Source organism: Stylophora pistillata, chromosome 3, assembly GCF_964205215.1.
Source record: "Stylophora pistillata chromosome 3, jaStyPist1.2, whole genome shotgun sequence".
Classification (NCBI taxonomy): domain Eukaryota; kingdom Metazoa; phylum Cnidaria; class Anthozoa; order Scleractinia; family Pocilloporidae; genus Stylophora; species Stylophora pistillata.
In genome coordinates, this window is record NC_142521.1 from 18,769,985 (window position 1) to 18,786,240 (window position 16,256).

Sequence of the window (16,256 nt, forward strand, 5' to 3'; positions counted from 1 at the left end):
TGCCCTGAGGGGATGAGATCGATTTCTTACAAACGTAATTGAAAATTTTGTTTGACAAGAGAAGAAAAACACTCAAACCGAAAACAATTTAGGGTTTATATGTTATTATATTTACCAATATTACGCTCCTCTTATATCGGGAATGAAATCTTTACTCCTTAATAAAAAAAGGAGTTATTTTTCCAGTAAGAAATATTGTATTCATTATAGCGCGAGTAAAATTAAATGTAAGAGTTTAAATCTTAGGTTCTTGCCGTTCCATAAGTTAGAATGTAGATGACGTGTTGATGTGTTGATGCTAAGCTTTGTTTCATGTAAACCTGGGCGGTACACGGTCCTTTCAGTTCGTAAACAACGCTCTGACTGAGCAGTTAAGGGTATGCTTTTTTCGCACGTTTTAGGAATCTATTAAGGGATTTTCGGACTTAGACTGTTTATCTTAGTATCCAGTTAAGGGTTTTCGAGAGAATGGCCTTTTTATAGCTTCTTTCGCAGATTATAGCAAAAACCAGGTGTACCTTCGACCTTTCAAACTTTCTCAGTTTTCAGTCAACAAGACCCGTTGCGTGCTTGCAGTTTTGAACGTATTGTGTAAACTGCAAATATTTTTCTGCCCTTTAACCGCGAATTCGAGAGGTTTTCATTCTTACCTGATGAAAATCTAAATTAGCAAAGATGTTAGAACCGATAAGTGGCGTTGGACGAAATCCAATCTTTGCTCCGACAGACATTTCGCAACGGCCAAGGTTTTCGCTGGATGGACACGTTTACTTTAGAAACAACGCTATAATGTAAATCCTGTGCGACAAATGGTAATTTGTTTACCTTCGGTCATAATTTTCGCTAAAATGGTTCTTTAACGAAACATAATATGTCAGGTTTTAACAGACCTGAAAAAAATTGAAATATAAGCCAGCCGGAAAATGAAGTTTTGGGAACAACAGCTAAATATCTACAAATATTATGATTGCCTGGATTGCCAGTTTCAATGAAGTTGTAAACGACTTAGTTAAGGTTGTACTGTTTTGCTTCCTTTGTGGTCTAAACACTGACAACTGAATTCTACTTAACCTTACGAATTATGTTTTGGTCGCCAAAAAGGTAGGCTGATCGAGTTTTATCGAAGAAAAATCGCTTATTTCTTTCATCAAACCGAGAAACGATGTGATGCAGCTATGCTATTGAGTTCGTGTTGTTCTCTGTGACGAAGTCACGAAAACAGTTACTATGACACTTTTTCATTTTAGCTCAAACTGTCTTTCAACACAGCCAGGGCAGGGGGTTTCTCTGGCAGTAAACTCATACGGAGTAGTGAAAACGGTAAATTACAAGTGATTGCGCAGACGGATATTTGACTGGTTGTTCGGGACATGTGTTAAACAGTTGAATTGAAAGTCAATCGTAATATCAATGGCTCGCAAAATTCTCGTACCTTCTTCGGGCCAAGATGTATTCCAGGAGTTTTCCTTCGAGGAAACGATCTACGATGTAGTTATGTCGCGTGCCCAGGCTATGGTTGGGAAGATTTTGGGTGCGAGATAACTCTCATGGATCTTAACTTGACTGCTATTGAAACTAATAGCCGAGTAAGGAGCATATGGGCTAATTCTCATTATTCACAATGGCAAAATGAACACACTCATCAACCACACGTCAAAGGAAAAGTAAACCGATCATATCAATCTTAAGCTATTTTTAGGGTGTTGTCAAGCATGACATTAGTTTCACTTCCTCGCTTGCAAGTTAGAGCGCGACAGGTTTTTCTTGTCCATTAATACGGCCGAAATGAATGACAAATTGCTTTTGCGCAAAAATCTAATGTCGAGTGAGAAAGTTCCCCGCCTACCGCGGTTTTCGGGGACAGTTTTTTAATCCCACCTCGCTTATGACATTTCGAATCGCCGGAATTACCAGGAAAGAATTAATTCTATTGATATCTTGAGCTCAATGTTTGGTGACTCGTTGTGCTACATGTTAAAGTAATCTAGCCTTTGTTTTGAGGATAATTTTTTGGATACAGCCAAAGTACACCTGCTCCCGAATTTGTACTTTGGTTCATGTGGGAGTAAAACAAGCCACTGGGTAATGGTTTTGCCCTTTTAGCTTTCGAAGTACATCCTGTCTTTGTATGCAGCACAGACACAACCTAGAACGTCAATTAACCTCCCTGATAGGTAGCTCTTTGTAAATCGAGCCGCTAGTTTTGCTATCTATATGTTAATTAGTCGCAAGTGGCGGATATAGATTTTAATACAAATGAAATGTTCGTTCATTTGTCTTATAATGCTTTAAATAGAGCTCTGTAACTTGACGTATTTGTCGAGATATTGGTAAATAGATATAATACACTGGAAAAAGACTTTTCTGAAATGATTTTCATACTTGAAGTGGTTTACATTTAATTTCGTTCTTTTTTTTTTTATCCTTTTTCCCTCTATTTTTACATTTCAATATTCAGCTTAGAGATTTGCATTCTTTCCTTTTATCTTTCTCGTGACTTATTGGCATTTAAACTATTTTGATCTATGCCCTTTTAATAGCCCTTTGAAGATTTTTAATTAGATTGCCCAATCTTTTCCAAATTCTAAGATTGCTCCTTATGTGCGAAAACACAAAATATTTCATTAGCTCGGCAGTCGCGGTTTTATCTTATTTTCAGTCAGTTCTTAATAAGTCTTGCTTGTATCATTTGGTACCCTTTGGCATATTTCGTGTTTCACTGCCCCCGCAGTTTACCCCTTTGAAAATTAGCAATTAGCCGCAAATCGAGAACTGCTGATAGAAGGAAACTTTCTCGTTCAGCGAGTTTTATTTTAAATCTTTTTTTTTTTTGTCGTTGTCGTGTTTTTCTTTTCTTTTTTTTTTTTTTTTTGACGTTTTTCCTTTTTGAAAAAGATCCAGTTTATACTCATTGTTCATTGAAAAACTTGTAACTCCTTAGAAGATTTTCATCAACCTCCTATTCTGTATAATACAATGATTTGTATTACGTTAAATTTTACGGCTCACCACTTATCGCATCGACATCGTTGAAGTTAAAGTTTAAGGCTGATTGTTTACTAAACAGACGGAGGCCTTTATTGCACCCCTTAGCCAACGTGGAAATTTCAATTAGTGAGGCAAGATGTTTTTTCAATGTGAAAACTCTCCAGCGCTCATAATTTTCCTTTAATCATTGTCCTTCGAATTCAGTTTTACCTTTCAGGCTTTTTGACAGTTCGTATCCTAGTATCACGAGATTAACGTCTATAAATTTTTTAATTTTTTTTTTCACCTCGAAGCTATAATTTCACAATTCCTTTCAGGATTTGATTTTCATGCGAACACTGAACTGACCATCAGAACATAAACTGTATGATCTCTGGCATTCTGCCCTCCTGTTTTTAGAAATGGAATTTGACTTCATGCGCTGGTTGATACAGAATCGAAATCCTTCTTTAAAAGAAATTGCGTCTTATTTGAAGATTTAAATCCGATTCCTTTCCTCAACTTGGCGATGAATTATAAACCAGTTTAAGTGTAGAATGAATCAAATTTAGAAACTAAGTGTTTCCTATCGTTTTATGTAATATAAAATGTGAGGGAAAAAATGTCATTCGTCTTGGCACCAGCATGGTACAAAAAAATGAGTAATCCACGCGGAATCGAAGGCCATACCTTCGTATTCCGCGCTGTGATGCTCAACCAATAGCATACAGAGAACTGTAGAGTCAACTAAATCATTATTAGCTTCATATTTGAACCTTAATCTGGTTTTATTTCCACGCTTGTAAAAAGAGTAACATCACCTTATCCTGTTTCACTAGCGAGCTTTAAATTTACCATTAGCAGATTTGTTCTCAATCACAACACAAAAAGAAATGTGTCGAAAGTTACATGTTTATGTTTCAGCTTTACGGAAGCCTTTGATTTTCAATAGGCTATTTTGGTCGATATGAATAGAGAGTCACATTCCAAGTACCTGAATAGGGTAATCCATTTATATTCATCGGTAAATGTGAGGATTGACACTACCAATATTAACCTATGTTCAAGTTTTTAAACCGATTCTATCAGGGCCTATAAACATGAAATCTAAGTTGCGCATCTATAACAACTTTTTCTTATGATACTTGTGAAGTTTGGGCGAGTTTGTTAAATCCATTTAAAATTTAAATGAAGCATTTGCTTTCTTTTAAACACTGGCCAGTGTCCAGTCATTTTGAGCAATTTCTGTTGTCAGTGATTTGTGAGGTATTTGACGGCTAAGTAGGGTATTTGTATACTAGAAAACCCATTGGATTGCCCCTGCTTTCACTTCAGTATCGCTTAATGCACTCACTGCTTGCGAGTTAAATGGCCACCGAAGCACATGGAATCAAGAGCTCGAGATTTAATAAGTTTGTAATGTTTACGATGTGTTTACACTAAGGCAATTTTAGTTGTAACAAGCAAGAACTCTCCACTGACGGTTCTTCTTTGTGCGAAAATTAAAAAATCAGAAGCAAGAGAAATAAGAACTAGTTAGAATTATTCCTAAGAGGGTGAATTTATGGCATGAGAATTGAATACTTAATGAATTTTTAGACTCATAACATCCTAAGAAAGTACTGTGCATTGCCTTATATTCAAAATTGTGGGTTGCTTCTCATCACCCAATTCTCTTTACAGTCGTCTTACCTTCTGCTTTCTCCACCACTGGCTCTTTCAGTTCGACTTATTTGCATACATGTGTTGAAAATAGTTTGTCGATCCGTCTGCTACACTCACCGAATGTTTAGTTTTCAGATAACGACACACGCAGGCCACAGTATCTGAAACGACTATTTTTAAGTGCTTTTCTGGGGTAGGCTTTTCTGCAGTATTGGAGCGTGTTGCGTCCTTGTCTTCGTCGATACCCGAGCTCCTTTAAAATTGTTGGTTTTTATAACAGGGTTTTTTTCTTTCTTGATTTGATTATTCACGTAAACCACGACTTGGCCAATCGGGGACTATTTTATACTGTTCATACTGAGTCTGTCAGCTGTGTCAACCAGTCCTATTTACAACTATGTCAATACTTGTTAACTTTGACGGACAACTCGTTTCTTCGTTCTCAAATGAGGTTTTCACTGATATTTCGGAGACGTTTGAGGCTTCATATCTTTAAACATTTTTATTAAAATTGTGCAGCTGACCGATTTTTTGGCGTTTTGTTTCTGATCCAGAAACAATCCAGCTACTATTTACCGTACGATATAGAATTTAGGTATTTGGCTTGTCTTTTTCCACGTTGTCTATTTGATAAATAATTTAATGAATTTTTGGCAGTTGTACTTAAATTCTATTTTTGGCTGCCTTCCCTCTACATGAAAACCCTTGTTTGAAAAAGAAACATCGTCATTTGCATATGTGAAGGACACTTTCAATTTTTAGCTGATGTCACAGGCTGTGAAACTGAAGTTTTGACTTTCACGTTTATTCAATTGTTTAGATTATCAAAATTTGCTGTCTCACATGCGTGCATCTGTAGATGGTTCAACGCTAAGTTTTACCGATTTTATCTATTAGTATAAGCTCTTGGATATTGGTAATAAACGGTTGTATTTCAGTTAAATTAGGGCAAAAAGACAAACTTGTGTTTGTGGCGCCACACTGACCGATCAGCTGTTTGATGTCAAGTGTCCATTAGGAAACTCCCGTGTAGTGATCATTCGTAAAGCCAAATCATAATTGTTTGGGAAACCAAGATAACCTTAGCAATTCGATCTCTTTTGAATTATCAAGGTTGAGAACTCGTGCACTTTTGCATGAAGTTTTTGCCAAGCAAGAACCGTGAAATATCATATACGCAATTGTTATTATCGCTTCAAAGGTCGCAATTATTTCGCCAGAAAGTTAATTTGAAAATTCATTTTTGTGGTCATGTGCATATTTTTCCTGTTGCTAAGTGGTGCTAATTTTCTGAATTGTATTTGGTTCTCTGATCCGTGCCGTTCTTGAGTGGATTTGAGTCGATGAAGCGAAACGCAATTTATTTTTGTTTTCCTTTTTGTGGCTCAACAATGCAGATACAATTGATTGCTTTTCACTTATTGCTACAACCAAACATTTTCGTTCTAACGAAACATGGGAAAAATGTTTGTCTGTTATGTGTCGTGGATTGCAAGCCTTGATTAAGAGAGCAATTTACACGCTTCACATTTCCACCCTTGTGCCGGTGCTAAGCTCTGTTGACCTATCTTGTAGCGTTTGTCGAGACACTGGTTTAACACATTTTTGAAATTAGTAATTTAACTTAAGAGCAAATGTGTCTCAGCTGGAGTGTTGAGGATCCTTTTGTAGTTTGTTTGCTATCTTGCTAATAGGTTATCTGTTTAGGAGTGCCTTAATTCAACAGCAGCTATGGTTTTTAAATGCCGTGAGGCTTGTTTCGCTTTGATTTATGTTTCTCGCAGCAGCCTTGCTAAGCATGTGTTGCGTGCAGTTTGCCCTGTGACGGCATGGGACTAAATCCAACATGACGTGTAGACATCATTAGAGACATTTCACACCGTGGGATATGAAGGCACCGTCACAATATATGAAATACTGTACATTCAAAAGGAAGTTTTCAAGAATCCATCACGTTTCCACCTCATGTCTCACTTATATGGACCCTTTTGAAAATATAAATACCGCTATAAAAAAAATCTCTTAAGCAGATCCTTACCAATTACAGTGTGGTGTTCGGCATCTACCCTCAATCTTAGCTTTTTGTTTTCCTGATTCAAACCCGTTGTAGCTTAAGTTATCCGGAGCTTTACTTTATATGTACTGGAACTTTTATCTGTGCGTCAGAAGGGTTTAAAGGAAATTCCATAGATTCCGTCTGATAATTTGCATATCAAGTGTTGTTACTCAAGTGGAGGAGGTGGATCACCCAAACATCCTTTCCATTGGTGCCAAAACGGAATTAAAGCAGAACCAAAACGATTTTTAATTGCCGTAATCTGCGCAGGCACCGCCTAGAATTTCATTGAAAGAACCAGCGATCACCTTTGGAATGAAGACCACTAACTTTTATTGAACGTAAACGAAAATGGCCCAATTCATTTTCAATAATTAGGTTAATCTAGAGTTATATGTAATATCAAATAAGTTCAAAATGAATCTATCCAACGAACTTAGCTGTGATTATTTATCTCTTTCATGTTAATTTATCCATAAGTTTCCATGTATATTGCCCTCTTAGTAAATTATCGTTTAGTTGATGTCAAGCGAAGAAAACTAATATGGACTGAAAGAATTGTATGGTTGAAATTGGGCTGCAAACTGTTCAGTCGTTTTTTCCTTTTTCTCAGTAATCTTCAGCCCCAATTATTCAAATGAAGAGAAAATTGTTTTTTTCCCGAGCGGAAAAAAAAACTTGTCAACGAGTGTTCCTTCTTAAAACTAATCCGTCAGAGAAAGAGAATATATATATCTTATTAACCAAGCGCGAGGGCCGTACTAGGAGAATATCGGCCCGAGGTCTTTACAGTACGGACTGAGCGCATCGAGATCCGTACAAAAAAGACCGAAGGTCGATATTCTTTCAGTACGGTCCCGAGCAAGCTTGGTTAATAAGAGATTTATTATAAGACTGAAGTTCAAAGGGACACAAGTGCGGTATCATTTGGGACCATTCGGGACAGTGCCCGGTCCAATACTGAGAGAATATTGACTGGCAATAGAGCATTTTGATTGGTTGATTTTAGTTATTGGCCCTCTGACTGCCCGAGTCGTGTAATAAAAACTTTATATTCCCTTGGAAAGAGTTCAACTGAGTAGTGTGCAACCGCTGTTGTCGTGCAATGGGTTTAGAATGGTCTACAAATGGTATCGCGATTAATTTTGTTTTGAAAAGTTAACATTGGTCTTTTCTTGTCATTGATTTTCTAATCCTCCCAATTAATAATTTAAATGCAACCTCAAAATTGCTCTAGTTTCATTTTCAAAAAGAATATACTGTACAATTTGAATCATGTGAAATTATTTTCAAGTTGCTTTGTAAACGCCCTCGTCTCTTTGGTTGCGGACTCCGTGAAGGTGAAAGAGTCTTTTTCGATTATTAGTTCCTAAGAAAAGAAAGATGAAGAAGTGCAACCTATGCTTACGCTTATAACCCCACAGATTTTTTTACTTTACTTTCACCAACCCCCATTGAAAACTAAACAACGCATTCAGGTGTTTTTCCTGATAAACGACTGTTTTAGGTGATCATGACCAGCCGTTCCATTGCGTTTTTCTTAAAGAAGAAATATAAAAAAAAAAACAATCGAAAAATCTGCTTCACCCCTTGTAGAGAATTTCTCAAGCCGAAGAATGAAATGCGTAACAATTCAACGTGTTTTCGTGATGTTTATTTCTGCTCTGCCACTTCAATTAATAATTCAAATGGTGTCATAAAACCTTTTTATTGCTAGATTGTAGGGGCCAGTCATGAAATAAGATTGATCAGTGAGTTCGGGTGAAATTGAACTTTGGAAATTAATTAAACCAGATGAAAGAACAGCAAAAATTTACGTTTAAAAGTGGTGACCAAAAATTTGGGTACATTAGTAATACTGAAAGGCTATCCTGCACACAATGTACCTCACTACGGGCTAGTGTACTTCGTGCTTACAATACACGGTCTTGATAATTAAAGACATGTACCGATTTCTTTTTTTCAGCAAAAACGGTGGTCAGTGGGCTACAATAACATGAAATATAAAAGAGAAGATGCCGAGTTTAGAAAGAATGCTTTGGTATAGTTCCAAATAAAAATGTTATGTCTTCTTGGCGAGGACAATCAAATCTAGATTAAAAAGTTGGCAAGTTATCTACCATTTCAATCTTTGTTATCCTGCCTTGATTCAACTTACGTTGGCTAAGGCTAAAAGTAGATTTTTATCTTCCTTCATTACGAGTAATTTTTTATTGAAAATACTATTTTTCTAATGTTTGATTCGGCAAAGACAAGCCTTTTTTGTCCAGCTTTGCCGCAACAACGGGCTTCGACCTTTTATTGAAGGCAGCGACACGAACAAGTTGTTATATCCAGTTCCAGCAAGAATTTTGTTGAATGAAGCTGTGCAAATACCCAAACTGACAAAATATACGGCTCACAAAACATTTTTAGAACTTAGAGTGTCGTTTCATCGGCTTTCTAAGTTTAACTTGTTCATGTACTATATATCGTTTAATCGAGACAAATTTCTTTCTATTTTGTTATCATTTGCAAACAAGGACAAATTTCATCTTAGATGAAACAAGTACATGGAGGCACGAAAACTTTGGCTGAATGTACTGTATTTCAATTCAATATATCTTTTTGTGTCTAAAACAGGAGGAAAATATGAATACGTTTCATTTTAATCCTTTCGTTTTCGAAGTCTGAGGAGCGATCAATTCTTGCACTAAGATCGCATGCAAATTTCAGCTATCTTTCATTGTTTAACAAAATTTCCTCAGTTTTAAACTTCATAATCACTTAATTTGACATTGCCATGAAACGTCAAGTATCCCTCGATGAAGTCCTAAATCTGGTATTCAAGGTTTCCAATTTATAGCTATCCCCCAGAAATTGTCGATTAATAATAGAGCAAGAAAAGTTTGACTTTACTTTGATTAAAAAGTTAAAAATAAAAATAATTGTATTGTCTTTGGGCTCGATACCTTTTACATTCTGATGATAACTTTGGGTTGTTTTGAGGAGATACACTCACCTTTTCAAATATGATTTCCTTTCCTTGTGGTTTAGTCGCGGTTACTTGCGAATTACCTGGGAAAAATACAGGGCATTGCATTAATAATGAATCGTGACAGAGCGTTTAAAATCTCATTCCTTGCAAGGAACACCTCATAGGTGATTTTGAAAGACTCCCTGCCGACTTCAGTTTTTCATATCTCGAAGATATCTCTCATTGTAGCTATCGCGAGAGAAATTATAATTATGTTGTTTTGACTTACAAAAGCAAGTTTCTGCCAAGGACATTCAGTGGATTAGTTAATGCATGTTACTAAGCATTCTTTTCCTATAATTTGTTTTCAATATAAACTTTATTGGAAGAAAAACGTCATAGGGTGAAAGCAAGAATGTGTATAAATATATATTGTATCTACTGAGACACTCAAATCAATCTTCTTGTCTACAGTGGGTGTCAGTGAAACAATGAATAAACTACGTCATCGCTGCAAGTTCTAGAATTATTTTACGCAGTTTAAGTAGAACAATTAATATATCTTACATGGGATTTACAAAATAAATAATATCTTGATTGTTTTACTCTGACATGATAAGAATTTTGAAGTGTTTTGTTGTAAAGTTTCCATTTTGCTTCGTGAACACAGCATCTATCTGATAAATACTTTTGTCGAGCAGTTCTGAAAGGAGGAAAAGATTGGAATATTTGAAAAATGAAAAAAGGTTAAAACTCTTCAAGTTTTATTACAATTTTCTCGAATAGGTGTCGATGTAGTATTACTTAGTACATTTTCGAACTCTAATCCTTTATCTCTGAAATGTGATGACTGAGATTTTAGATCTCGTTATAATTTTTTAATGCCCAACTAAAAAGGGTTGACACGCCGGAAAACTTTTTTATGTGTATACAATCTTAAAGTTCTATCCTTTAAGCTCTTGTCAGTAATTTTCCTCACAATTCAAACAATTTCCAGAAAACAGGAGATGAAAGTGAACACAATTTTGGGATAAAGGGTGGTATATTAATGTAACTTCAAATTTTTTTCAATGAATTACAGGCAAAGACCGGCTGCTCCATCACTACGGAAAAATAACTTTTGAGATGTGGGGAGCTTAAGTTTAATAGGCTGTAAGCATGGAATACCCAAACAGTGCCTTAGCCATGCCATTACTTACTCTCGCTGAACTACTACAGTGACCCAAGTCCAATTCTCTACCGATCTTTACCTGTTGATATTGTTCGGTTGGCGATTTTCTAGGTCGTTAAAGGACTACTTCACAACACCCACATTGGAACAAATAGCTGAAATCTTTCTTCTCCATCATGAGATGCTGGTCTCAAGAAAATCGAAAAAAATAGTTTCACAAATTTTGCTACATAGATTGTGGCCTGGTTTCGTATTTTCCGTAACCCAGAGAAAAAACATGGCTTCGAATTCGCCATGAAATAAGCTCTTTCTCAATAAACATAATCATTTTTAACACCTGGCAAAAAACGAGACTCCAAAACTATTTTCTTCAAGGTTGTCAAGTTAACAGATACGATCTTTAATGAAAAATTCTAATCTGTACTCCTTCAATTCCGGTTTTTATGTAATACTGAAATCAACATCGATTGATCGTCCTGACATTCGTAATACACTCGAAGAGCGATCGATTGAGCCAGTAATCGATTGATTTAAAAGTGGAACAATCAGACCTGGAATAAGCTGTTCACAAGACTTATTGAGCGCATTCCAGCGAAAGAAACAGGTGATGACTTCTAATTTCGGTAACAACTTACAAAAAATACGAAGTGCACCTCGATCAAAAGTTCGTTGAATACCGTTAAGGTAATTTTCCGGCCAGTTTTCCATGCTTATTCCGAAGGCATTCGGTGGATTGGAAGGAACTTAACGCGCTAAAAAATCATATTTTGCAACATCTGCGTAATATTTAATTTTTGTACGACTGATAACTGACAAGAAAGATCTAAGGTTTCTTGTTCTACTTAGCTTTGCATATATCTATGTTGTTACTACAAACTCAGTAACGGTTACCAAATTACAAACTCACCATTTCTGATGGTTATTCAACTTGAATTTGCTTTCAATTCCTTGCATATTCCAAACAGAGGCAAAGGTGAAGGTAATTTTTTATCTGAGTGAACACAATATTCGTGACCATTTTGTTTAGTTTAGTCTAAGGGTGGTAACCGCAGAGATAACGTTTGTTTCATTTTGTGACAATGTCGCGATTAAGTTTTGAGTCAATCAGTCAACAATAAAATTTTGAGTGTGAAGAAAGAGTATTCATTTTACTTGCCCAAATTTTAAACTCCCCGTTACCTTTGTTTTAATATGTGAAGCTTCAATAGGGTGTATACTCTCTTTTCAAGCGCTAAAAGTAGCTTTTGTGTTTTTTCCCAAATTTTGTTTGTTGTCTTTAAGCATCACTCGAATTTGTTACCTTAATTTGGCTATTTATCTTTTTAGTTAAAACAATATTTATGCAGGGGAACCCAATTTAGCAAAGCCAATGTAAAGGGAACCTTGTAAATTCAACACAACTGAGACAAGAGAAGATAAAAGACTTGGAAGAATTGAGTAGATTAGAATGTACTCATGGTCACATAAAGGTTATAACTTCATTATATGAAGTAGTTTCAACTGAGTTAAACAAAGTATGGAGCTCTTTTGGCTAAGAAAGTCAAGGCTATAGATCTATTTAACCTCCATGTAATGCCGTCCTTCTCGGTCCAGTTAAAACCTTAGCGAACGTAACTGAGTATCCTAAAACCTGACAGATGATGAATGCTTTTGTGTTATTTATTTGAGTGTACGAAAGAATAGCTCAAAAAATTTTGGTTGGTATTCACCCAGGAGAGCATTGAATCGCTGTTCATATTTCTTTGCATCGAAAAGAACCCTCATTACGTACTGTGAGAAAGCAGATAAGCAGATCCGGCTGACCTATGCAAATCGTTGTGAACAATGCATGTTTACTTCCTTGGTCTAAAGCCCTTGTCTGCCCTTTTCACTGACCCTGTTCGACAACTTTCCCTTTGCTATTGTTAAGAGCCTTGCACTTCACGAGCTTCTCTGTGAGGGAAACATTTTGTCTTCCGGATTCTAACTAGGTTAGACTGTAATATTGAAGTTTTTAAAAAAGCAATTTTATGTTTGGAATTCTCAAGATTCTGTGATGATTTCTTGGAGCAATCTTATAGGATGTTTTTTTTTTTAGAGATAGACCGTGTGATTTTGTAAAGTTCGTGGACTAAAACTACTAAGACAAAATTTTATCACTCATGGTCATGAAAAATTATCGTGAGCAATAAATAATACTGGAGCAATTGTACGTGATATTTATATTGCAGTTTTCTTTTTAACTGGCACTTCCTTGCAGGAGAAATTTCCAGAGGATGTAATCAAGCCTTTTTAACAGTAAATGATTGACTTGGCCGCTTTCCCTATGCTATCGATTTTCATCTTGTTGATGTCCTTATTCTTTCTATATTTGACTTGGTGTTGTTGTCCCCAGCAGTGTCGTTTTATTTTGTTTTCAAATTTTCCTCCCATGTAGTGTTTTGATCACGATAACGTTCAACGTAAATGTAATGAAGCTATCAAATTAACCTTCAGTTGTTATCTATTTAACCTTGCCGTGCTAATTTTTAGATACTTGGTAAATAATTGATTTGTCAGGGTTTTTTTTTTTTTCGGAAAACTTCGTTTTCTGCCCATGTTTGTTCTTACTTCTGTTCCATGACCTAAATCAGTCAAATAAGGAAGTCTCTACAAAGCTTATATATTCTTGTAGAAAGATCCTATAGAGAGTCGGTTAGCTCTGTTTTAGTTTTAAAAGGAGAGCGGGTTAGGCCAGAAACCGCGCGTTCCCTCTACGACTAAAAATAACACGAACGACAATCAGCACCAAGCATGTTTTCAGCTTCGAAAGGCCTTTCTTCTTAGTATAACTGGGCAGTTATTTCTTTTATCCATACCATTTATCTCTCATATCTACCTCTAGATATGAGTTATTGAATGTGGATCTAGATCCCCCCCCCCCCCCCTCCAACGCCCAACTCACTCGAGTTAGTGTCAAGGAAATAAAAAGGAGTCTTTTTTAGCCTTAGAACTGTGGTAGGAGTGGGAGTCACGAGGAAATCAGATCGCTCTCTTTCATGTAACTGCTAGTAGGTGTGCTCTCTCAGGTTCCTTAAACTAGAACGCGAAAAACCCTCCAAAAGCGGGTTACACATGTTGTGCAGTATCTATGTCCTCCGATGTAACATGCATAGAAGGAAGAATGACAGATACCCGACGTTGCCAACAGGTCTATCTCAAAAAAGTATTGTTATGAACAGTTCTGGTTTCGTTGCGTGACTTCGAACAATAGGTGATTATCGAAATATAGGTGATTATTTACCTATTTTCCCCGTGATTTTAAATAGTTAAGCGATTGAGATTTCATGACAGCTCATGAATAGTTCGTTTTCCTTCATTTGACAGTTCATGAATAGTTCGTTTTCCTTCATTTGACAGTTAATGAATAATTCGTTTTCCTTCATTTGACAGTTCATGAATAGTTCGTTTTAGGACTAGATTTTTTAGGTTTTGATTTCAGTTGCGATCAGCGTCAGCATTGCGAACATTGAATTTAGCTTCATCGTATTATTTCTTCTAAGCCACAGAGATACATTCTTCAGAATCTTCTAATCAAGTACAATCAAGATTAAAGAAATCTTTGATGGTTAGATACGTTTGTCGCCTTCTGCACTAAGTATTAAGTTTTGTAAAGCTAAATAAATAGCTAACGTGCGCTGTATTGAAGCAATAATATTTGTCCAGCATCGACAGCTAATAAGGGAAACTTGAGGTATGTGAGTGTAAACTGTGAAGAATCCCCGTTCCTCTGGAGTTCTGACGGTGATTGTCGACTCATGGAAACTCAATGATTTTCTTCCAATCGTGAATCTTGATCCTTTTCATTTTATCAGTCGAAATTTCTTTTGTCCCAGTCCGTGGAGTTTGTTTTTGTAGAGAACGCTCGGCCACAGCAATTACATAGATTAAAACTTCAGCAGAAAGTAAGTACATGGTTTGTTAAGGGGCTTTTTTTTCTATTTCGCTTTGAGCAGACAGATAAAGGCAGGTGGATTTGGAAATCGAAGGAGTAGCATTTTATTGCCTAAGATCCTATGGCTTTAGTTCTAAGCGATCTATGGATCGAAAAAGCAAGGCTGAAAGATTCTACAGAATATACCTACTGAGACTCAAAAACAACCAAAACAACTCGCGTTAGATTAGCGAAAAAATCATACTTGTACATACGTATTTAACTTTGCGACGCCACAATCTTTTTTGGGAAAAAAAGCCTGCTAAGAGAGCGGATGCGAAACTTGCCTTAAATTATGTATCGTTCTATTGCTTGGAAATTTTAATAAGCTTTGACGAACCAAGAAGCTATTACACTGAGAGTCCAGCCGTTTCTGTGATTTGACGTAAACTTCGAAAAGCGTTTTCCGCATCTTTTGAAACCGAAAAATTGCGAGCAATGAAGACGTATCTCGTTTCGTGTATTTGTTTTCAGCTTGATAGCATTCGTATTTTGAGCAAATAGTACTGAAGTTTAGAAAAATTAAGAAGCCCACAGTTGATTAAAATGTCAAAATTTTAAGACACCTCAGTGACTTCAGCTGTTAAAACGAGATGACAAATGGTAATTTGCACGAGCAGAGACAAAGGAGAGAAATAAATGTCTATTAAAATTGAAATTTATCTCAAACCATACAAATGAAGTTAATTTGCCTTTTTTTGTCCAAAGTTTAATTCAACACAGGAAAAAATTTTACATCGAACATAACCATCTTATTAAATTTTATTGAATGGCATTTTAGTGTATGCCTTCTCCGTTGGACTTTTTTTTATTTTTTTAACAAAATTGGTATAGGTTTTCATCTGTACAAATTAACACCATTTTTTTCAGTCAAGTTCACCTCACGTACGAGAACGTTTCTATGTTGTTAACAAACCTTTCAGTCGATAGATTTAGGACTTGGTCCCTTTGTAACCTCTTAGACCTTAATTCATCTGCACATAAGAGAAGTAGTGTTCCAGTTCGTACAAAAGGTTAATGTCTCCGTTTCTTGAGCCAACGCAATTTTAAATTGTCTTCCTATTTCCGCTCTCCGTGCTCTGGAAACGTTAGTACGTGTAACTGCGCGTGCGTTAGCCTTTAATTAGCCTCAGTGGCAATTCAGGTTGCGTCAGTGTTTACAAAAGTCACCGTTTCGGTAATAACAGGATTTCGAGTAAAAAATTATTCGGTGTTAATAAACAAATACAACAAAGGAACGCGAGCCCGTAGGGTGAATGCAATTTGCAGCCTTTAAAAATCATGTTATTACTTATTAATAATTTACATGAAAAAAGCAACGCAGAAAGGAAAGCCGAACCAAATTTTGTTAAAACAGAGCTAGCAGAGCCACGCAATCAAATCCAATATACGTAAGCGTGCTCAAAATCCCGATAGTGCACGCTGACAGCGTCAGCAAATCGCTTCGCCAGAATTTTTTTTTCCGCGCGAGCGGCCATTGTTAGCGCGG

At 36.3% G+C, this 16,256-nt stretch overlaps 1 protein-coding gene across 13 annotated transcripts in view; it reads right to left on the reverse strand.

Moving 5' to 3' along the window:
• LOC111333486 (putative G protein-coupled receptor No18) overlaps window positions 1-16,256 on the reverse strand; it is a 37,351-nt gene that overhangs the window by 5,474 nt on the left and 15,621 nt on the right. For 5 of the 13 annotated variants that reach the window (XM_022939073.2, XM_022939078.2, XM_022939068.2 and 2 more), the window contains exon 2: window positions 9,690-9,745. The gene's annotated coding sequence lies outside the window, so the exon portion shown is untranslated. Of the gene's footprint in view, window positions 1-1,432; window positions 4,576-4,659; window positions 4,923-6,670; window positions 7,113-9,689; window positions 9,746-10,211; window positions 10,327-11,722; window positions 11,891-15,683; window positions 15,841-16,256 lie in introns of those variants that run through there. The other 8 variants (XM_022939077.2, XM_022939072.2, XM_088755416.1 and 5 more) reach the window with 6 other exon arrangements.